General features: G+C 41.1%; 2 protein-coding genes across 9 annotated transcripts in view; both read left to right on the top strand.

Annotated features, from left to right (window-relative positions):
- The window catches only part of ATAD1 (ATPase family AAA domain containing 1), a 448,511-nt gene that overhangs the window by 91,389 nt on the left and 333,704 nt on the right, over window positions 1-23,418 (top strand). The window lies entirely within an intron of this gene.
- RNLS (renalase, FAD dependent amine oxidase) overlaps window positions 1-23,418 on the top strand; it is a 144,745-nt gene that overhangs the window by 66,424 nt on the left and 54,903 nt on the right. The gene's annotated exons all lie outside the window — the stretch shown is intronic.

Here is a 23,418-nt window from a genome sequence, read left to right as displayed (position 1 = left end):
TTCCTTAAGAGGTTTTTACTGTTACTGGGAGTTCATTTCAGTAGTACATAACTATCCCAGCTATGTGTATTATATACAATTTCCCAGACCTCCTTTAGCTGCTGATTCTGGTATTAGTTACAAGCACAACTGTCCTGTTAACATAAATTAGTAATAGAGCAAAAGTATCAAGCTCCCAGTGCAGATGCAGATAATGTTTGAAACATTCATTCATGGAATATCAGGGTTGGAAGGGACCTCGGGAGGTCATCTAGTCCAACCCCCTGCTCAAAGCAGGGCCAATCCCGAACTAAATCATCCCAGACAGGGCTTTGTCAAGCTTGACCTTAAAGACCTCAAAGGAAGGAGATTCCACCACCTCCCTAGGTAACGCATTCCAGTGCTTCACCACTCTCCTAGTGAAAAAGTTTTTCCTAATATCCAATTCTGCACTAAGTGTCTAGTCATTATGGTTCAGAGTTACCCTTCCCACTATGATTGGGCTATTCACCTCAAAGTAGTGTTAACTATGATATCTAAAGTGACCATCCTAACAATCCAGTCTTAAAATAATTCAGGCATACATTGGTAGTTATACAATTCAGTCCAAATAACTGTGTGCACAAAGGGGAAAGTAATTAAAGGGCTGAATTAACTGTTACCTAGAAATCCTTACAATCACCTTTTCCATCTGAGGGATACTGAATGGAACAATAACTTCACTATCTACAGGTTTGCTTGGACCATGTTTTATTCCCCAACTTCAAACAAACTTTCCGTTGTCATCAGTGGGATTTCCACTGTCGATGAAAGATAGTCCCTACTTTGTAGTGCTACCGCTGAGCCATGCACCTAATTGAAAATGTAATTCTACCCTCTCTACAGGGTGAGTTTGATTCTGTTGGTGTAGAGATGTTTGCTCTAATTCTGTATCATAAATTCTGCATCAGTTTTTCCTCACATTCTTTTTCTGAGGGACTTAGCTCTGTCAGACAGCCTCATTGATGAAAACCATGAAGAGTATCAAAAGAAACATGTCTGAGACCTTGTAAAAGATTTTGAAATGTCAGTGGTGTACTCTATGAAAGCTAATGCTGTCTTGGGATGCATCAGGTGAGGTATTTCCAGAGATAAAGAGGTGTTAGTACCGTTATACATGTCAGGCACTGGTGAGACCTCATCTGGAATATTGTGTGCAGTTCTGGTCTCCCATGTTTAAGAAGGATGAATTCAAACTTGAACAGGTACAGAGAAGGGCTACTTGGATGATCCGAGGAGTGGAAAACCTGTCTTATGAAAGGAGACTCAAAGAGCTTGGCTTGTTTAGCCTAACTAAAAGAAGGCTGAGGGGAAATATGATTGCTCTCTATAAATATATCAGAGGGATAAATACCAGGGAGGGAGAGGAATTATTTAAGCTCAGTACCCATGTGGACACAAGAACAAATGGATATAAACTGGCCATCAGGAAGTTTAGACTTGAAATTAGATGAAGGTTTCTAACCATCAGAGGAGTGAAGTTCCGGAATAGCCTTACAAGGGGAGCAGTGGAGGCAAAAGACATATCAAGCTTAGTCTTGAAGCCAGATAAGTTTATGGAAGGGATGGTATGATGGGATAACCTAATTTTGGCAATTAATTGATCTTTGACTGTTAGCGGTAAATATGCCCAATGGCCTGTGATGGGATGCTAGATAGGGTGGGATCTGAGTTACTACAGAGAATTATTTCCTGGGTGTCTGGCTGGTGAGCCTTGCCCACACGCTCAGGGTTTAGCTGATCGCCATGTTTGGGGTCGGAAAGGAATTTTCCTCTAGGGCAGATTGGCAGAGGCCCTGGGGGGGTTTCGCCTTCCTCTGCAGCGTGGGGAATGGGTCACTTGCTGGAGGATTCTCTGCTCCTTGAAGTCTTTAAACCACGATTTGAGGACTTCAGTAGCTCAGACATAGGTCAGGGGTTTGTTACAGGAGTGGGTGGGTGAGATTCTGTGGTCTGCATTGTGCAGGAGGTCAGACTAGATGATCATAATGGTCCCTTCTGACTTAAAGTCTATGATTCTATATACAGGTTTTGTATACATGTGTACAGTATGTGTAATAGGGTTGCATCTACAGTGTGGTCATTTCACAGTTTACTGAAAGTCTCACAATATTTGGTGTTTTCTTAAAGCTCCAGTTCCTTGAGTTATGATTATCTGAGAATCTTACTTTTCATTTTTAAAAATGAAGGTTGTAGGTTGGATGGCTGTAGAGAGAAGCTTTAAAACATGAAACTGTGAAGGCTCAAAACCTGGGAGGAAAATAAAAAGAACCCAAAGATTATTAATTTTAAGTCATGATTTTTGGAGGCCTGACTCATGATTTTTGAATGGTTGGATTTGGAAATACTACATTCATATAAAGTAGTCTTAAAAGTTGTTTGTCTTCCAGGACTGTTTCTGTCTAACTATTCATACAATATAATAGAAGCTATAGAAAGAAAAGGAGTACTTATGGCACCTTAGAGACTAACAAATTTATTTGAGCATAAGCTTTCGTGAGCTACAGCTCACTTCATCAGATGCATTCAGTGGAAAATACAGTGGGGAGATTTATATACACAGAGAACATGAAACAATGGGTGTTACCATACACACTGTAACAAGAGTGATCTGGTAAGGTGAGCTATTACCAGCAGGAGAGCGGCGGAGGGCAGGGGGAAACATTTTGTAGTGATAATCAAGGTGGGCCATTTCCAGCAGTTGACAAGAACGTGTGAGGAACAGTGGGGGGGGGGGGGTTTACTTTGTGTAATGACACATCCACTCCCAGTCTTTATTCAAGCCTGAGTTAATTGTATCCAGTTTGCAAATTAATTCCAATTCAGCAGTCTCTCGTTGGAGTTTGAAGTTTTTTTGTTGAAGAATTGCAACTTTTAGGTCTGTAATTGAGTGACCAAAGAGATTGAAGTGTTCTCCGACTAGTTTTTGAATGTTATAATTCTTGATGTCTGATTTGTGTCCATTTATTCTTTTACATAGAGACTGTCCAGTTTGGCCAATGTACATGGCAGAGGGGCATTGCTGGCGCATGGTGGCATATATCACATTGGGAGATGTGCAGGTGAACGAGCCTCTGGTAGTGTGGCTGATGTGATTAGGCCCCATGATGGCGTCCCCTGAATAGATATGGGAACACAGTTGGCAACGGGCTTTGTTGCAACGGTAGGTTCCTGGGTTAGTGGTTCTGCTGTGTGGTGTGTGGTTGCTGGTGAGTATTTGCTTCAGGTTGGGGGGCTGTCTGTAAGCAAGGACTGGCCTGTCTCCCAAGATCTGTAAGAGTGGTGGGTCGTCCTTCAGGATAGGTTGTAGATCCTTGATGATGTGTTGGAGAGGTTTTAGTTGGGGGCTGAAGGTGACGGCTAGTGGCGTTCTGTTATTTTCTTTGTTGGGCCTGTCCTGTAGTAGGTAAGTTCTGGGTACTCTTCTAGCTCTGTCCATCTGTTTCTTCAGCTATAGAAATGCTCTTCTCATTCTTTTCACTGCTGTTCCACTCTGGTACACCAAGTGGCAGTGCTATCATCATTTCATGCATGGGCATGTCCCTCTGAACAAATCTGGACATCCTGTGTTTCAAATGCAAATGATGCCATCTCTGTGTGTTTTTATAGTCTCTTGAGCCTGTCATCCAAGTAAACTTGGCCACAAGCTAGGAGAACCACCATGCAAATTGTTTCAGTTGGCGGGGAGGGAACACTACTTTCAGGCTGAGTTGGCCACAGCAAAGCCCACTGAGCTGCAGGGGAAGCTCACAGCAAACAGAGGCCCGTTTATGTTCACTTTGTCTCTTCATAGCCTGTGTGGACACCAAGAAACAACTTCCATACTCTGTTTTATTTTCACTTTTTTCCTTACCAGCTGCAAATCAATTTGGGATACTCCTTTAATTCTTCCGTAATTGATACTAATTCCTCTTTTTTTCCTCTTGTTTTCATGACCTCTTTGTCACTATGGCTCAGTTGCCAAAATGAGAGGCTTTCTTGAAACAGCTGTCCCTTAAAATGGATTATCCAATAAAGCCATCCAGACAGTTGCTATCTTCAAACTGGGAGCCTGCTTGTTAGCTGTCCTAGGCAGGAGCTTTATTTATAGGGGCTTCCCTCCAATCATTGATTCAGTTTAGTCTTTCTAATGTTAAGTCACACTCAGCATGAGCAGCCAGAGTCCTCCTTCACTCAAGAACACTAGGATGCAAGAAAACAGATATTTTTGTTTCAGATATATTTGTATTTTGCCTGCGAAACACATGGGAAAAATAAAGGCAGGCTTGCTCTGTGTAACTCACACTCAACTAAAGCAGTCGGCACTGTGGAGACTGGCCTAGCCACTCATCCACAGAGCTTGTTTCTCATGGTGCACCTTTAAAGCAGCTTTAGTGTGCTCAAGAGTCAGTGCAGCAAGACACCTCTGGATCTCCTCTGGTCCAAATTCATTAGATATGGATCCCCGCTGCTTGCAAAAACACAGCGTATATTTTAGCCAGGGCCATTAGGGCTTGTCTACACTAACATTTAATTCATGGCAAACTGGTGTATAAATCTACCCTGCACTAGCCTAGTGTCCGTGTAGACCTTGCTGACATGTGCTAACAGTTCTTTAGTGTGCTTTGGACTACCCTGCTTTTGAAACAGGAGCTTTCCACAAACTAAATGCTCACGTTGACAAGCTCTAAAATAATTTAATCTGACCTCCTACATATCATAGGCCAGGAATCGGCAACTTTTGGTCACGGCCCACCAGGGTAAGCTCCCTGGCGGGCCGGGCCAGTTTGTTTACCTGCTGCGTCCGCAGTTTTGGCTGATAGCGGCTCCCACTGGCCGCAGTTCGCCGCTCCAGGCCAATGGGTGCTGCGGGAAGCGGTGCAGCCTGAGGGATGTGCTGGCCGCCGCTTCCCACAGTACCCAGCATGTTCTCCCCATATGGAGTCAAGTCACCTCTAACTCTTCTTTTGGATAAGCTAAATACATAGAGTGAAGTCTCTTTTTTCTGTAAGGCATTTTCTCCAGTTTTCAAATCAGTTTTGTAACTTCTATATGCACCGTCTCCAACATCCTTTTTTGAAATGTGGATACTAGAACTGTATCCATCAGTCTGAGCAATGCTGCATGCTGAGTTAAATCACTTCCCTTCTACTCACTATTCCCCTTTATTTATTCATTCATCAAAGGATCACATGAGCCCTTTTTGCCACAGCACCACACTGGGTTCTCATGTTCAGTTGCTTGTCCACTATGATCTCTAAATTCTTTGCAGAGTCAGTGCTTTCCAGGACTTAGTCCTTTTTCTGTAGGTGTAACTTGCATTCTTTTTTCCTAGATGTATAATTTTTCATTTGGTTCTATTAAAAATGCATTGTTTGAATGGACACAGCTTAAGCAGCACACCAGATTTGTCTATATGACTGCCCTGTCCTCATCATTATTTACCACTCCAGTGTTCATGTCATCTGCAAATTTTATCAGCAGTGATTTTATACTTACTGCCAGATAATTGATAGAACATTGAATAGCACGCACCTAGTACTGAGCCCTGCAGAACCTTACTAGAAGCACCCCCATTTGATGAGGATTCCCCATAGGCAATTACTTCTTGAGATCTGTCATCTAGCCAGTTCTTAATCCTTTGTTAATATTGCGTAGTGTTAATTTTTTAATCAGAATAGTATGTGGTGCTGCCTTAGAAAAGAAACTATATTGCATCTCCAGTTATCTTTATCAACCAAACCTGTACTTTCAACCTGTACAAAGAATAAAATCAGGTTTGTTTGATAAGACATATTTTCCATAAAACATGTTGACCGGCATTATATTCCTATGTTTTAATTCTTTATCAGTCGAATCTTTTATCGGCTTTTCCACTGTTTTGCTTGGGATTGATCTCAGGCTAGCCATCCTATAGTTACCTGGGTCACCTCGCTTGCCCTTTTAGAATATTATCACAACACTAACACTCTTCCAGTCTTCTGGAATTTCCCCGGTATTCCAAGATTTATTAAAAATCATCAACAGGCCAGGTATCTTCTCAGCCAACTCTTTTAGAACTGTTGGGTTCAACGTTATCTTGGCCTGCTCATTTTAAAATATTTATGCCTCTTAGATAATGTTTAACATCCTCCTTCATTACTAATGGACTCAAACATATGGATCAGAACCTTCTTTCCTGTCTGGGAGAAAACCGGTTTTCTCCCTTTGTCTTTACTATCAGATACTATCAGTAAGTATCCATAGTTGCTCTCATAGTGTTCATACATACATATCACAATGATATTAATCACCAGCGTGTCACCGCTTTTGTAAAAGACCTTACTCAATACAACAGTATTTTATTGTGTACAATATTATTATTAAAACTCCTTATTGTCCTTAGCCAAAGGTGCACAGAGTATTGTGGTGATGCCTCTGTTCTCACTGTTCAGTATAGTGAACAACAACAAGTTGCTCTTTTGGTTGAAAATTCTGCTTCTTGGCCTTGGTTCTGCAGTTTCCAATAAAAGGTTGCTTAATTTTATGCTTTCTCAAGAGAAAAAAAGTAATTCAAGATTTTCACATCTTCCATTACAATGGAAATCTTCAAGGAATTTTGGTAAAATCTGCTAGGGAATTTCCTAAAACCTGCAGAATTTCTGCAAGAGTTTCATTCACACTTCCTACTCTGCCACTTTAATTTATTAATACGAGGTATTTGGATATAAACAGAGTCCTTTAACATCTTAACAAGATACTAAAGTGAGATATCTGTTACTCACAGTTTATGTTTCTCTAGAATACCTACAGCCCCACTACAGGAAGCCAGCACTTTGCAAAAGCTAAGACAATTACCACCACTGTAACCCTACATTTTTAGAGACCATAGCAAGTGTCAATCAGTTGAGTAACCCAGGCTGGATTTATGACCTTGTGGTTAGCACACTGTGGGTGAAACCTGTGTTAGAGGGCCATTACAAGGCCTATGACTGAAGTGCTGCATAGTCTTTGTCCTGGCCCTGTGCATGGGCATGAATTTCACCCTGTGAAACATGGGTTTGATTCCCAGCCCAGTCTCTCTCTCTCTCTCTCCCACCTAGTCAACTGGGGTCTGAGTCATCACAATGTGAAACAAACTAGCAAGATCTGGGGAAAAAGCCAAATCTCCATTCAAAGATGAGTTACAAGGAAAACAGATAAAATGTATATGACCATAGAAAACTTCAGACTTCAATATTTTCAGTATGAAATGAGCAACAGTTGTATTTAGCAATTAACCTTTTATAGAAAAGATGCACATGCGTGCTTGGGCACTCAGAGGTGAGGGGCTGGGAAATGAATTTATTTTCTCATATAAGAATTGCAGTCAGCTGTTTAAAACTGTTTAAAGGAAGGAGGGCAGGACTGTATGCCAAACAAGCTTATGTTAAGTGCACTTGATGGAGTGCTTCATACAGCTCTTCATTTCTTAGTGTTATATTGAGTATATTGAAAGCAGAGCTTGGTGTTTAAACAGAGTCATTGGCAGAAGTTGGGTGGAAGCTATGCTCTTGTAAGGGGGTTGTTGTATCCTTGTCTGAGAACCTTTCTAAAATACCTGCTCCTGTTTGGTGCAATCTGATGTATTCCAGTTGTAAAACAATTGCTCTTTGGAAGTATCTTTAAAAGCTGGGGATATGTTAACAGTGTCCAAAGACAACTATTTACTAACACCAAACACCGAAAAAATCCCCTTCATCCCCCTTTCCATCTTAATGCTTTATAACATAACATGAAGCCACAGTAGAAGGAACAGCCTGTATCCCTGCCTCGAATAAGTCTAATCTTGAAGAAAATGAGTAGACCCTCAACTTGGCATTTGCCCTAAAACATGTAGAAAACAAGGACAGAAAAGGTGACAAAATTTTGAGGAGACAAAATAATCCCACACAAATCTGTAGTCACACAGGCAACAATGGCCACTCTGGAGATATTAAAATATGATCTAGGCTAACCCTAATTATTTAGCCACGGCATCTAGATACCCAGCAATACTGCCATGGCAGAAGGATTCATCCCATCACCTCCCCATGACTCACAGAGAGATAGGATGCCTGCCATGGAAATGCACAAAAGTATAGGAAGATAAATCTCTCTCTCTCTCTTTTGAGATCTCTAAATTATTCTGTTTCTTTCTTCCTTTTCCTCACCATTTCATTTTAGCCCCATATCTGTTATCATTTGTATTCCATTTTCTTTTTCCTTTTCTGTCTGGAGTATCTCTAAGAATTCTCTCTCCTTTGTCTCACCCTTTCGTGTCTGTGTCTCTGAAAAACACACTTTTCCTTCCACTCTTCCTTTTAAAAATTATCATTCTGTATCCTGTTCTAATTCCTTCCTTCCTCTTTACTGCCTCATGTCTCTTGCTCCCTTACTGTTGTCTCTGCCTCCTCGTTTCTTCATTCTCATCCATCCATATCTTCCCCCCTCCCCCATGTTCTCCCATCTGCAGTCCACTGTCAGTCCCAAATTGCCCTCTTTCCTCACCGCTGTGGATCAGATTAGGTTACCTGTTATTATGATCAGATTATGTTACCTTGTGTAAATCTGAAATAACTAAAGTCAGTGAAGGGGAAATTTTTCTTCTTTGAGTGACAGCAGCATGCACATAATTCAAAGATGTTCAATGGGAAAATAAGAGTATTAGCTTTCTTATATTTTATAGACTGTCAGTTACAGTTCTCAGCTGTGTGCTTCTTGAGGCAGCTAAGGGCAAATACCACTGAAATTGTGCCTCATTCAACAACTTCAAAAAGGAAATCTAGCTATATTCAAATTGATTACAGCATTTTTTCTGCACATGTTTCAGCCATTGAAAATATAGCTCTGAAAAACTTATGTAGTTCTGTGTGTGAACAAAAATGGTGTCAAATGACATTCACTTCTCCCTGCCCCAAAATTGTTCGTCCGGTGAACTAATTGTGAAGTCTTCCTACTTCAAGCTTTTTGTAAGTATAAACAACAATATGTAATACAGAGGACTATTTTATCCAGATAGTTTTTTTTATTCTATCAAACAGATTTGAATCAGATTTCAAAGCCCTTAAAGGCTTCTCAAATAAAAACAAAGCTGGAGACGGAGATTTTTTGAATGTACAAGTACATTGTGGGGACTATACAGCAATTTCCACTCAAGTCTGGACTTGTAAATTATATATTAGCTTTTTAACTGCTGAGAGCATCACCTCTATTATTTAATAGTGTGCCTCATCAATAAATTATAACATTTCAATATTATGCAAATTTATATCAGTATTTGTGTTCTTGAAACTACACACCCTAAACTCTCAAATTATACATTACAAAGTAGATAAAATCTATTTGTAGAAGCTATCACTGGACACTACAGATTATAACAAAGTTCCATTTTTCTTTCTAGAAGGGTAAGTAAAATTATGATTAATTTGATTTCCAACTAAAAAGGAAACAAATAGTTAACAGTAACACAGGTGAATTGTATGCGTTTTTTTTAAAGGCATTATGGGATATTACATGTGAAAAGAATGCTTCAGAAATTCAGATGAGTGAGAGTATGAATAAGAGTGTTCAATAGATAGGTATGCAAACCTGTATCCAAAGTCTGGATCAAATTTTTTTTTCATCCTTGTAAATAGTTTTTTTCAGTAGTGCATATTGAAACAAGACTAACAAAAAGAGTACTAATAACAGAAAGAAAATATGTTCCTTGCAAAACACAACCAGACCATAGAAATCTTTGGATATTAATTAGGCAATACATAGAAAAGGAAGGCATGTAATCAATGAAGAAATAGTTCTATAAATTGATATGTAGCAATTTCCCAAACAAACAAAACAGGATAATATGTAATATATTGTAAGAGTGACTCACCCCAACCACCCCCTCATGACTACACAGAGCATTGGAGGGCCTTCCTCTCAGTCACCTCTGTCAAACAGCTGTTTAGTCCTGCTGGTGGTCTACTTTCCTACTGGTGGTCACATAGTCCCATAACTTCCAGGGTAAACCAAGAGTCCAGCAAACCATATTCTAATGCCTCACATTGGGTCTTCAGCCCGACTCTGGAGTCGGTAGTCTTTACCCCTTGTTTCAGTGGTGTTTCAACATCACCTTACTCAGTGGTCTGATACAGAAACCCAAAACCTCCCTCTCCTTTGGGTTCCAGTGTAGGGACCCATTAATAAGCAGCCAAGGCCTGTCTGTACAGACCACTTCCTACCTCCATCAGTCTTGGGGTTTTCCTGGTCTTCTCCTGGGCTCACTGTCTATTGGCATGTCTCTCCCTTGGCCTCTTCCCCAGGTTCACTGGGAAGCCTCTTAGCACTTTCTGCCACCCAGCTGCTTCTGCTGCAGGAGAATTTATTTACTGCCCTAGCAGGGCAGTCCCTGACCTTGCAGGAGTCTTCCTGCTCCCTACAGGCTCCACCAGCACAAAGAAACCTGGGCAGACCCACTTCCTCCAGCTTTCCTTCACAACTGCCTTAGGCTCCCTGTTGCTGCCTACCTTTCTTCAGGGAGATTATCTGCCTCCAGCTCAGTAAGAGCCAGAGATCTACTCTCCTTCCCAATGAGCCCCAAACTGGGGCAGCTTCAGACCTTTTAACAGGTTGAAGCTTACTGCAGGTGTAGCTGGGAGAGGCTGATTGAGCATACAGTCACTAACCCCTTCAGGCCCAGTGTGGGGTTTTTAAACCCACATCACACATATCAAAAAGTTTAAATCACCAACTGTCAATATTATTTGAATTCTAATAAAATTTAAAAGCTTTAATGGAAACATTTTCATACTGCTTATTTTGGGCCAGAATTATTGCTATTGGCTATGTTTATACTATTACTGAATTCAAAGCCATTCATATGGAAACTGTAGTGAGCTGGATATCTCATTTTCACTATCTCACACACTTTTGCTTTTATCTTTACTAATGAGCTATATGGAGAGGAAACCTGTAGCTTCATCAAAAATAAATTAAATAAATAAAAAATCCCATCACTACCAATGTAAAGTTTGGATGGAAATAAAACCCAGACCATGAAACTGAAAGTCAAATATTCTGCTTGAGCGGGTCTGTCTGTGGGAAATGAGATATATATCTTCAGGTTTTTTTGGCTCATAATGATTTAATATAAATTACTGTATAGATGACATTTGACTCCAGTTAAGATCCATCATATTTTTGCTACTAGGAAGTGCTCCATTGAAAGGGTTGTGGGAAAGGAAAACATACTTGCATATGTGGTTGTGTGTCTAGGAATTAGATAGTTTGGGGAGGAAATTATAAAAAATTCATCTTATGGCAAAATACTGGGCTTCCTAGAGGTCCCCGGTCTGCTTACTTAATGCTACAGTAATGCACCTACACTTTTAAATAGGACTGACAAATTAATTATTTTTTTTATTGTTAGCAGCTCGATTTTCTCTTGCACATTCCCCCTCCTCCTGTGGAAAAGGAAATATTAACTGTCTTTATAATGGAAAAGCTTTCATACCAAGTATGTACATACACAAGAGAGCACCAAAATAAAGATAGGTATTTAAAAATTGGGTCACCCTTTCAAGGGTGAAGAGGAGGGCTCCCCAGTCAGCAAGCCAGAAGCTTAAACCTGATCCTGAATAAGTAATATACAATCTAATACGTTAATATTTTATTGTAACTTTCCCTTAATAAGTTTTTTAAAAAGACATTAATTTTTTTCTCTGGGGGTGGTGGGTTTTTATATGTCAAGGAATATGTGAACATTTTTTATTTTAAAAAATACTACCTTTTCCTCCACACCAGTTATATTAACATTTCCTGGGGAAAATGCAGTACAAAATAAGGATAAGAACATAGCAGGATTGGACACATATGGATAATTATGTGAGAGCAGGGGTGGAAGGAACAAGAGTTTGGATAAATACATCAGACATAAACTAGTTTCTAAGTGAATGGATTACCAGAAACTTCTCCTATGCACAGGTTATTCCATAACTGACCACTTCAGGGTTCCTTGCCCCTATCTGTAAAGCCTCTGGCCCATAGGTCAGTGTCTTCCTCCCTTTCCCTCCTATAACTGCTCCTTTCCCAGTCCTAAAAACTAGCTGAAGATTGAGTGACACTACTCACCCCTCAACAGCAGCAAGGCGGAGGGGATATTCAGGCCTGGTATAAACAGGTGCAACTCAGATGACTTCAGTGTAGTTACACAAGCTTATGCCGGGTCTGAATTTGGCCTATTGACTCCAAGTTTGACATGCCCATTGTGGATCCTGCACCAGCCATTGTTTAGGCAGCAGTCTGAAATGGATGGAAAAATCATTATTTTAACATTTTCTATTAAATTAAACATTAAGACCGTAAATTTTAGAACAGCTTCAACTCAGCCTCATTTCTGATATCTGAAAATAATTCCAGCTGTAATTTTGCTGGTGTCTTTTATGCATTTGGAAATCTGCCTCACTACACAAGCTCATCAACTAGACAGACATCTAAGTGTTACAAAAATGTAGCAGTAATTATCTGTAGATGCAATGTCTTAAACTCCTCCTGAGACTCAGTACCTAACTTACGAACATGCTCAATACTGAAATGAAGGAAGGTTGGGCAGGAAACATTGGGTTCTGAGTCTGTCGGGGTGAAAGTAGATATTATGAGCCAAGGGAGGGAGCAGGTTCTAAATTTGGAATGGTCAGGTGAGCGGAGAGGGTTGAGCTTTATGGGACCGCTGATGGGAGGAGGTCAGAGGAACTTGAGGAGTTCTGACTTGAGGGGGGTTATGTTATGTTGGCAGCGTGGAGCGTTAATGGGCAGGGGGTGAATTGATGAATGTGAGGGTGGTGTACGTGAGTGAGGGGACATGGGTGGGGGAGGTAGAAGGATAAGAGCTAAAATGAAGGTTGGGAGAGAAAGTGGCTGAGAATGAAGAGACTGGGGGTGCAGGGAAAACAGTGAAAGAGTCAAAGACTAATAAATACTGTTTTCTCTCTTCCTGCCAAATCCTTTACTTCAGTGTTTCCCAAACTTGGGACACCACTTGTGCGGGGAAAGCCCCTGGTGGGCCCTGCTGGTTTGTTTACCTGCCACATCCACAGGTTCGGACGATTGCGGCTCCCACTGGCCGCGGTTTGCCACTGCAGGCCAATGGGGGCTGCGGGAAGTGGCGCAGGCCGAGGGACATACTGGCCACCGCTTCCTGCAGCCCCCATTGGCTGGGCACAGCAAACCGCAGCCGGTGGGAGCCATGATCGGCCGAACCTGCGGACGCGGCAGGTAAACAAACCGGCTGGGCCCGCCAGGGGCTTTCCCCACACAAGCGGTATCCCAAGTTTGGGAAACACTGCTCTACTGTAATGTGTCCCAGAGTTTTAATCTGAAAGTATGGTTACAGAAGAGTGAGCATCCTTTTCACAATCTCCTCTTTTCCCACCAAAACCCTCCTCCATGACAAACCCGCACCTGCATCCAGGGTTTAGGCTGCAAATATGGGGTCAATCTGCAGAGGAAAGGTAAGAGGGACTTTGTTACTTGCAGCGCCCACCTGTATCAGTCTGCTCACATTATTATTTCTTCTACTTCGTACACCACCACTGGGTTTATCATGTATTTTCTACTGAAGCAGTATTTTGTGGTGTGCTTTCTACCAAATATTTTACTATAGTACAACAACATTATACTGTTGTTTGTAGCCCCAAAGATAGGCATTTCTTCTGCTTATCATAGTGGATATATAAATTGTTATGTATGATTTGTTCTTTAATTATAATTTGAGGGAAAAGATACTAGTTTCAGAAAGTAAAGGAACATATGCTTTAATTAGATAACATATTATACTATTTTATTATTGGGTTTAGGATGTTCAATTTCTGTACACATTTAATATTAATAAAGTGAATGTTTAAAAGCTTGAAACAATACAAGTCAGGGCTGATAAGTTGTTACAAGCACTGAAATGCAAGAAATCAACCAAAATGCATCCTATAACTTACATTATACAGTATAATGAAATCAGTATTAAGTCAATTCTAATAGTGGTTATAATTGTTGCAGAGGAGAATTCAGAGATTTAAGTAAAGTAGGTAAAGTCTGTTTTACTGGTTAAGAAACTTGGAGTGACTGTCACTAATTATTGTTATTCGTTATTTATTTAGTCCCAATGTACTTGACACGGTCTAGTTAGTGTATAAAAAAAGAGAGATCCTATCCCAAAGATCAAATAAAAACTGGGAAATCCAGATAACTTAGGGGTTTTGTTTTCTTGCTTTCCATTCCTAAGCATTTGCTCTCCACAATAACTGTGCAAATGTTCGTGTGTTTCTCTCTCCCTCTGCAGCTATTTATAGAGGTGAGATCAAGTTCCAGATTTTGTGTGAGTGTGTTAGAAGCAGGCATTTACTTCTTAGCTAGAAGCTAGGTAACATACCTAAATTTTAAGGCTAACTGGCATTTTACTGAAGTGTATGGGTAGTGCTTACACTTCAGAGCTGGCAATCTGTGTATACTAGCCATCAGGATACCAAAATTGTATAAATGTCCTGGAGACAGAGGGAGGAAGTCTACTTCTGCTCTTTCTTAATTTTGGGGTCTGTCCTCCCTCAAAGTCTGGTCATAAATATCAGTTTCAGATTGGCTTCTTTGGGAATTAAAGGCTTGCAAAGCTCCTTTGGTTTCAGGGGCAGTTTTCTCTGCTATGCTAAAATAGTGCATATAAAGATAATGCCTGACTCTTGTTGACTCACACTGGCATTTGGTTGTTTCCTGCTGGAATCAGGTGAGAAATTCTGAATCTCTTTACTTTATACTGTCTGCACTTTTCTGACTATAGTTATTTCACACTTTCTGTCTTACTCTCTTCCTGTCTATCTTTTGAAACTTCCAGTGTTTCCTCACTACTTAGTATGTTGATAGACTTATCTACAAATTTAAGTGCAGGTTCTGATGCTCTTTCTTTGAGGGCAGGGCAGGACTTCCCCCCTCTCCCCCCCCCCCACTTCCAAGCACACACTACCAGGCCCCGTCTCCTTTAAGACAGTGTATTTTCTTAAAACAGGCAAGTAAAGAAACAGGAAAAACAGTCTTTTAACTCACTCCTTTGTTTCAGGCAGCAGGAGAGATATCTGGACCTCCTACTCCTGGCAGCTTCCCAGTTTTAGCCCAGCTCCCTTTAATTTACTGGATTGGGCTCACTCTGACTCAAGGGAGCTGGGCCCAGCTCTGCGCACAGGGACCAGGGACCTTATAACAGAGATATAAGTAAAACAGTTCTGTATGACTTCTCTTTTGTCCTTCTGAAAGACATTAACTGTATTGGCTGTCAACTGATTGTTAATTGAATTGTTTGGAATAGTCAGAAGAGAATTTCTCTGAGCTCCAAGAGACCTCACATCATCTGTCTTTGAATATAGTTTACTCACCCCTAAACTTTATCCCTTATATCCGGAGGATGTAAATATTCTTGAATTAATTTGAACAAAGTTGAGTTAACATGTGTTTTGCCAGTTTGGGCAGTTGTATCTGCATCTGGGATGTCAGTACAGTAGAACCTCAGAGTTACAAACACCAGAGTTACAAACTGATGGTAAACCACACCCCTCATTTGGAACTGGAAATACACAATCAGGCAGCATCAGACACACCAAAAAAAGCAAATTTTTTTCCAGACGATTTGAAAAAAAAGCAAATATAGTGCCCATCTTTAAAAAAGGGAAGAAGGAGAATCCCAGAAACTACAGATCGGTCAGCCTCACTCAGTCCCCAGAAAAATCATGGAGCAGGTCCTCAAGGAATCCATTTTGAAGCACTTGGAGGAGAGGAAGGTGATAAGGAACAGTCAACATGGAAAGAGTCATTTACAAAACCTAAACTTAATTTCCCCAATACTAATTTCTCCCTACTGTTACTCGCACCTTTTTGTCAACTGTCTGTAATGGGCCACTTTCTTACCACTTCAAAAGTTATTTCTCCTCCCTTGGTATCCTGCTGTTAACTGATTTCTCGTTAGACTGACCTAACACTTGGTAAAGCAACCCACATCCTTTCATGTATTTATACCAGCTCCTGTATCTTTTACTTCATACATCTGATGAAGTGGGTTCTAGCCCATGAAAGCTTATGCCCAAATAAATTTGTTAGTTTCTAAGGTGCCACAAGAACTCCTCTTTGTTTTTTTTTTCACTAGCAGGGTGGTGAAGCACTGGAATGGGTTACCTAGGGAGTGGTGGACTCTCTATTCTTAGAGGTTTTTAAGGCCTGGCTTGAGAAAGCCCTGGCTGGGATGATTTAGTTAGGGATGGTCCTGGTTTGAGCAGGGGGTTGGACTAGATGATCTCCAGAGGTCTCTTCCAACACTAATCTTTTATGAAATAATATGCAGTACTGTGTTAAATGTAAACTACTAAAAAAATAAAGGGAAAGTTTAAAAAAAAAGTTGACAAGGTAAGGAAATTGTTTCTGTTTTTGTTTAGTTTAAATTAAGATGTTAAAAGCAGCATTTTTCTTCTGCATAGTAAAGTTTCAAAGCTGTGTTAAATCAATGTTCAGTTGTAAACTTTCAAAAGAACAACCATAACATTTTGTTCAGAGGTACAAACATTTCAGAGTTACAAACAATCTCCATTCCCGCGGTGTTCGTAACTGAGGTTCTACTGTATTTGGTTATAAACCCAAATTTTGGTCTCTGGGTAGAACCCACCACAGTCCTTTTTCCCAGTGGTGAGAACAAAACTAGGTAAATAGGTTCAAATAAACATTAAGGGTCTGATTTAACATAAAAGCAGTGAAGTTAAAGATAAAACTTCAGGGTGTGGGTAATGCATATGCAATATGCTGCAGGGCCTAATCTCAACACGAAGCTATGAGTGAAGCATGGGGTGTCAGCATTCAGTCTGCATTGTCTTTACTTCTGTACCTTCTCTGACTCTTAACATTTAGACGTTGACCTCAAGCTTTGTGGGTTTGGTTGAATGTTATTGATAGACTCTCTTGTAACGTTTTTTAGAAAAAATGCATTGAGACGTTCTTCATTATTTATTGGCAGGGTTAAAAGCATGTGAAACTTTTCTCAATGCCTCAATACGTACTAACAAGTTAAAATATATGGATGAACTGTTAATTCTTCCATGAAATGAAAGTTCAAAATCAAGCATGAAAAACCATGCTAGTTTCCCTTCAGTTCTTGCTCTTCTCTCCCATCCCATATTTTCAGAAACTTAGTTCTTCACGTCTTCACTTCTGCAGCAGTATTGTGACATACGGAGCAATGTGTAGGAGTGTTTTTGCTCGTGCAATAAGGAACAATGAAGTCCAAAGCAATACTGTGCAGTGAAAGATAAGGCAGAATGCCTAAAGTTCAAGCAAATTTTTTATCTATTTTCTTTTGATGGAATGAACTTTTGCAAATAGAGAGTGAGGAAATATAAATCTTCTTTGAGTAGTGTCCCTATTGATGTTCCTTTCTAGGCGTGCTTGTGTCCCTATGCTGCTGATAGGAGAACTTCAGTAGCAGTGTCCATTAGGCCCACACATGCATTGTCTCTCCTTGTGCTGTGCCACAAGGTTAGCCAGCACGCACTGGCTAACCCCCTCAGTTCCTTCTCAACCGCCCCTAGCTCGAGACAGAGCTCCTCGCAGTCCATTAGGATTGTCACTCTATTCACAGTTAGATACTTAGTTCTTCTCTTAACTTAGCGTAGCTGTAGTTTTTTCTTTATCCTTTTTTCTTTCTCCTTGGGAAAAAAAACATCTTTTTTCTTGCTTCTTTTTCCTCGTTGTGGATCCTACCCACAAAGAGGTATGCCCAGTTCACTGGGCTTCAAGGAGTGCTTCACTTGCAAGGAGAAGGCCGCATCCAACAAAAAAGTGTGGATCTTGTAAGGACAGAGAGCTCCAACAGAAGATCATCTTCATAGAGGCAGCTCTCAAATCCTCCCAGGACCTGCGCCACCATTCAGCTGGCAGACGTGAGTCTTCAATCCACAGTCTTTAGATGTGGAGGGCCGTGGGGAAAAACCAGTTGCTGACTCCTCTCACAAGTCATCTAAGAGGAGAGTGTGAAGTCCTCAGTGAGCCCCAAGATAGCCGTAAGCGATCTCCATCTCACTTGGTATCTTTGGCATAGAGACCATCTAGGTCCGAAATCCATGGCTTGTGGAGACCCAGAGCACCAGGTACCGCTGACATGCCCACAGACCCGTTGGACATGGGCACCAAGTCATCTGCACCAAGAGACAGGAGTAAGCACTCTACTAAAAAGGTGCTGATGGTATGCGAGTCAATCACTACTGTCACTGACGCCTTATCCACCACTGGAGTGACTGGTATGGGCAAGATCCCCATTCTCCCTGGCACTGACTCCGAGACCATCAGTATGGGCAGAATCCCACCATGCCAGGGACCTTTGTACATCAGACATTCCAGAGTCCCTGTGCTGGCTAGTCTCACGGCACAGCACTAGGAGAGACCATGCATGTGCGGGCCCTATCTGACACTGCTCCCAAAGTTCTCCAATCAGTAGTGTAGAGATGCAAGCACACCTACAGTGGAGCACCCACAGGGACACATATCTTGAAGAACTATCATTACTGCACAAGGTGAGTAACTTCTTGCCTATCATTGTAAATACTGTACATGCTGTAAATACTGTGTAAATACTGAACATTCTGATCACAGGACGTTCGTTCTGGAAGCACTAGGACAAAGTCTTGGGTATTGATCTTTATTTTTCTGTCACAGTTGCTAACAGCATCTGGTCCTATGCTTCTCTCTGCCCTGACTTCCCACAGATATTTATTAACATGTCAATATTGCAATTACATGTTGTCAGTGCCATTCCCCCACTTATCACAGATAGCTTTCTTATAATCAAAATTTGACTTTGCTTTCAAATTTAAAATGAGGTTTGTTGTATATTCTTCTTTGCATATGTTGGAAAGTATGGTATGTTATGTAATCTCTGTCTCATGTGAGTCTCAGATAATCTGACAGATCATAAAGCCGTCTTGCATGACAAAATTTGTCAAACTGGGAAGCCAATTGCTTGAGGTTCTGCTCCCTCTCTTGCCCCTTGTCTCTTTATGACAGGGCTAGCCAGCCAGTGTCCAACTTTGGAAGTAGTACCACTCCTGTTTGACTCTACTGGGATTGGCACCACTCTGCTTCTTTCTTCTCCCCTGGTCCTAACTCCCCCTGGTACAGGCAGTGAAAGCTTGTCATGCTGGTTTCCTTCCCCACTGCAGAGCGAGTTATTCTTTGTATGTTAACAACTCTACACATTAAAACCATATTCATAGTTATGTAGTTATAGCTATACAACTAGCCCTGTAAGTATGTGACCTAAATATTTTGTAGTAACAAGTTTCCATATCTATTCAGAGTATTGTAAAAACCATAAACTCAATATGGTTCACGTTGTTCAATAAATGGTTCACACAGTCTTTATGCCTTCAGCTGTGACTTGTCACATGCTGAGTGATTAACTGTAACAGTGTTCTCTCTCAGTCCAGTTCAACAAAATTAGCATCCAAGGAAGTATATGGGGGCTCGTCATGCCAAGCAATGTATTAGTCTTCTCTTGGGTGCTAATAAATAGAGCCAGGTTTACTGCAGCATAAGAGATTTAGAAAAAGTGGTTCTAATAAATGGTACAGCAAGAGTGAGACAATGTAGAGTCAGACTCAGTCAAAAGTAAACTAAAGAGGAATATAAAGTGAAACAAAGCTCTTTATGTACATTGTTATACCATGCAGTATAATTCTACCCAAAACATTAAAAAAGAAGAAAAAAATCCCAGAGGTTTTAAGCTCTTCTGAACATTGCTGATAGAATGGATAAACAGCCAACATTTCCCTAGAGAAGTAAGGGTTGCTTGAGAAGCAAATTACCTATTCTTCTTAGACGGCTAAAGCAGCCTACTAATATTCCTATCATTATGCAGTGACCCAGCATCCATTTAACATGATTTCACCTCATGAGTAAAAATATGGATATAATTTACAGCTGTTTTACTACAGGAACAAAGGAAGGTGGAAACCTCCCCCTGACTAGGTCCACTGCTTTAATGTTCTAGGAGTTGTTGACAGTACCTTTGACTACTTTAATAAAAACACCTATTGCTTTTGTGGCATCTTCAGAGTGCTATTGAAAACTGAATAATTCTCACAACAATACTGCGAGAAAGGTAAGTGTAATTAGCCCTATTTTAGCAATTAGAAAACTGAGACCTGGGAAGGTTAAGTGCTTTGTCCAAGGCCACATTTGCCAATAAAGGACAGAGCAGGACTTAGATCTCAGAAATTCCTCAGTTGGAGCCCTATTCTAATTCCATTAGACTGTGATGCCTCTGCTACACAGTACTCCCACTTTCTTCATATAAATGATCTATAAAAATAGAAGGCAACACCACACCATCAGCATGAAAGTATCGACAACAAAAATGTTACTAATAGCAGCCTGGTGTTCAGTCATAATGCTTTGTATGTGTATGTGCATTCACTTTAAACCTTTTGGCTATGGACCAAAAATGTATCTGATGGGTACATTACATATTCAGCAGACATACAAGACTTGTTAACATGAGGCACCAATGGTAGCAACTGAGAGGTGCACAAATCCATATTTAGAACCCCAGAGATAATCAGAGAGCCAGATGTCCTGCTGCCAAGGGATGATTAAAAATACAAATAATCTCAATAAAAAGTAATGCAAAATCCAGATTAAATAAAATGTATTGACAGCTATTGATTTATCAAAATATGAACAAATCGCAGTGATGCATGTCACATTGATGGTAAGGACATCCTCAAAGCAAATGTTGGCATCAGAAAGAACTAGCTTGTGCCAGTTATTAACAGAATAAAAATGATTACTTGGGCAATAAAGTTAGATAAAGACTCCAAAATAAGATATCATGTAATACTTCCATCTGATCCCAGATATTTCCCTTGCCTAATGCCAGTTATTCCATCAGACTGTAATGGTTCCAACTCACTACCATGATGCCTCCTGCTGATTGTTCTGGGACTTAGCTCCATCTTTTCGCAGGGCGCCCCCCTCTGGTGGTGTCTCATCACCATCATCACTTCTGCTCTGGACCTGCGTCCCTCAGGACACAGCCCTCCAGCCATGCCCCATTCCGGTCTCCCCCACTTCCTGGGGAACAGCAGTCCTCTGTCCAGCTACTTGCCTCCGTGGCCAGCTGCAGCCCAAGGTTCTTGCCACTTGCCTCAGTGGCAAACTGCAGCCCTTCACTGGCCACTCCCTTCAGTGGCAAAAGGGTACAAGGGTGGGGGGAGACCCGAGCTCACTCACTACTCCGGTTCCGACCCAGGGACCATCTAGGCAGCAGCCACGTGCTGCGTCTCCTTCAACCCCCGCCATTTGTTGCCCTGGGCCACTTCCCCAGAGCGCTAGCACCTTCTCTGCCCCTATATCAGGGCTTCAGTTTTCCAGCCAGTCAGGCTGGAGCTCCCTCTTGCTCCACTGATCTGGCCCAGCACTGCTCTGTCCAGGGTGCTGGCGGTTCCCTCAGCCCTTCAGGGACCCAGTCCTTTGTCCCTAGGCTCCCAAGAGGGAACTGCCACCTCTGCCCCACAGCTCTCTTTGTATATGGGCCTGCTCTGCCTTGATTGGCTGTCTCTCTGAAGACAATCAGAGGATGATCAGGAGGATGCTGGAAAGGAGCTGCCCCCTGAGAGACAGAATCTTTTTGAGACTCAGGAACCTTACCACAACCAAGCTACAAAGCCAGGCCCAGTCCTCCCCTGATACAGTGGATCCCTATTCCTGCTCTGCATTGGCTGAGCCTGACAGAAACCCAGGCCAGGACCAAAGAGTCAGAACCCCTGGAGAGAACTTTGACCTATGCAAGTACCTATGTTCATAATTTATTATCTATTATGACTGGTGGTGGATGTGAGCTAGGAGCTCCCGCCACCCTCCCGCTCACCCTTTTTGCTATTTCAAAATGGCACTGCCAACATGGCCCAGTCACAGTCTGTGCCCCACCCCACCCCTCACCAGCAGATTCTAATAACGAAGGCATTCATCTGTGCAAAATTCAATTTATTGAGACAGTGCTTACAGGAAAAGAAATTGGATTAGTTTTTCATAGTTTACATGAGGTATACATGTACATTGCATGCCGGTCAAGACCACAAACAATACTGCTTGATTTAGTCCTAAACAGAGCACAGGATCAGGTCCAAGAAGTGAATATAGATTTACAACTCCGCAATAGTGACCATAATCTAATTAAATGTAACGTCATTATAAGAAGAAAAATGCCAAAGGAACCCACCATAGCAGCATTTAATTTAAAAAATAGGAACTGCACAAAAATGAGGCTGCTAGTTAAATGGAAATTAAAAGGAACAGTCACAAGGGTGAAATGCCTGCAAACTGCATGGAGCTTATTTAAAAACACCATAATAGAGGCTCAAACTAAATGTATACCCCAAGTATAAAAAACTAGCCATAAGAAGACCAAAACAAATGCCTCCCTGGCTAAACAGAGTAAAAAAGGTGGTTAAAGAAAAAAAAATCCTTTAAAAACTGGAAGTCAAATCCTAGTGAAGAAACTAGAAAAGAGCATACGCTGTGGCAAGTGAAGTATAAAAGAATAATAAGGCAGGCCAAGAAAGAATTTGAAGAACAACTATATAAGGACACAAAAATTAACAGCAATTTAAAAATAAAACAATACTTCAGAAGCAGGAAGCCTGCCAAACAGTCTGTGGAACCACTGCATGATCAAGGTGCTAAAGGAGCACTCAAGGAAGACACAGCCATTGCAGAGAAGCTAAATGAATTCTTAACATCAGACTTCACTGCAGAGGTTATGGGGGAGATCCCCACATCCGAGTTATTCTTTTTAGGTAACAAATCTGAGGAACTGTCTCAGGTTCAGGTGTCAATAGAGGAGGTTTTGGAACAAATTGATAAGTTAAATAATAAGAAGTCACCAGGACCAGATGGTATTCACCCAAGAGCTCTGTGGGAATTCAGATATGAAATTGTAGGACTGCTAACTGTGGTATATAACTTATTGCTTAAATCAGCCTCTGTACCAGATGACTGGAGTGTACTTAATGTAATACCTATTTTGAAAAAAGGCTTCAGAGGCAATCCTGGCAAATACATCCCAGTAAGCCTAACTTCAGCACCAGGCAGATTGATTAAAACTGTAGTAAAGATCAAAGTATTCAGGCACATATATAAATAAACACAAAATGTTGGGGAAGAGTCAACACGGCTTTTGTAAAGGGAAATCATGCTTCACCAACTCATTAGAATTTTTTGAGGGAGTCAACATGTATGTGGACACGGGTGATCCAGTCAATAGTGTACTTGTACTTTTGACAAGGTCACTCACCAGAGGCTCTTAAGCAAAGTAAGGAGTCATGGAATAAGAGGAATGGTCCTGTCATGGATCAGAAATTGGTCAAAAGA

Source organism: Lepidochelys kempii, chromosome 7 (genome assembly GCF_965140265.1).
Source record: "Lepidochelys kempii isolate rLepKem1 chromosome 7, rLepKem1.hap2, whole genome shotgun sequence".
In the NCBI taxonomy this organism is placed as follows: Eukaryota; Metazoa; Chordata; order Testudines; family Cheloniidae; genus Lepidochelys; species Lepidochelys kempii.
Note: the sequence above shows the minus strand (reverse complement) of the source record. Positions and strands in the feature narration are given on the sequence as shown.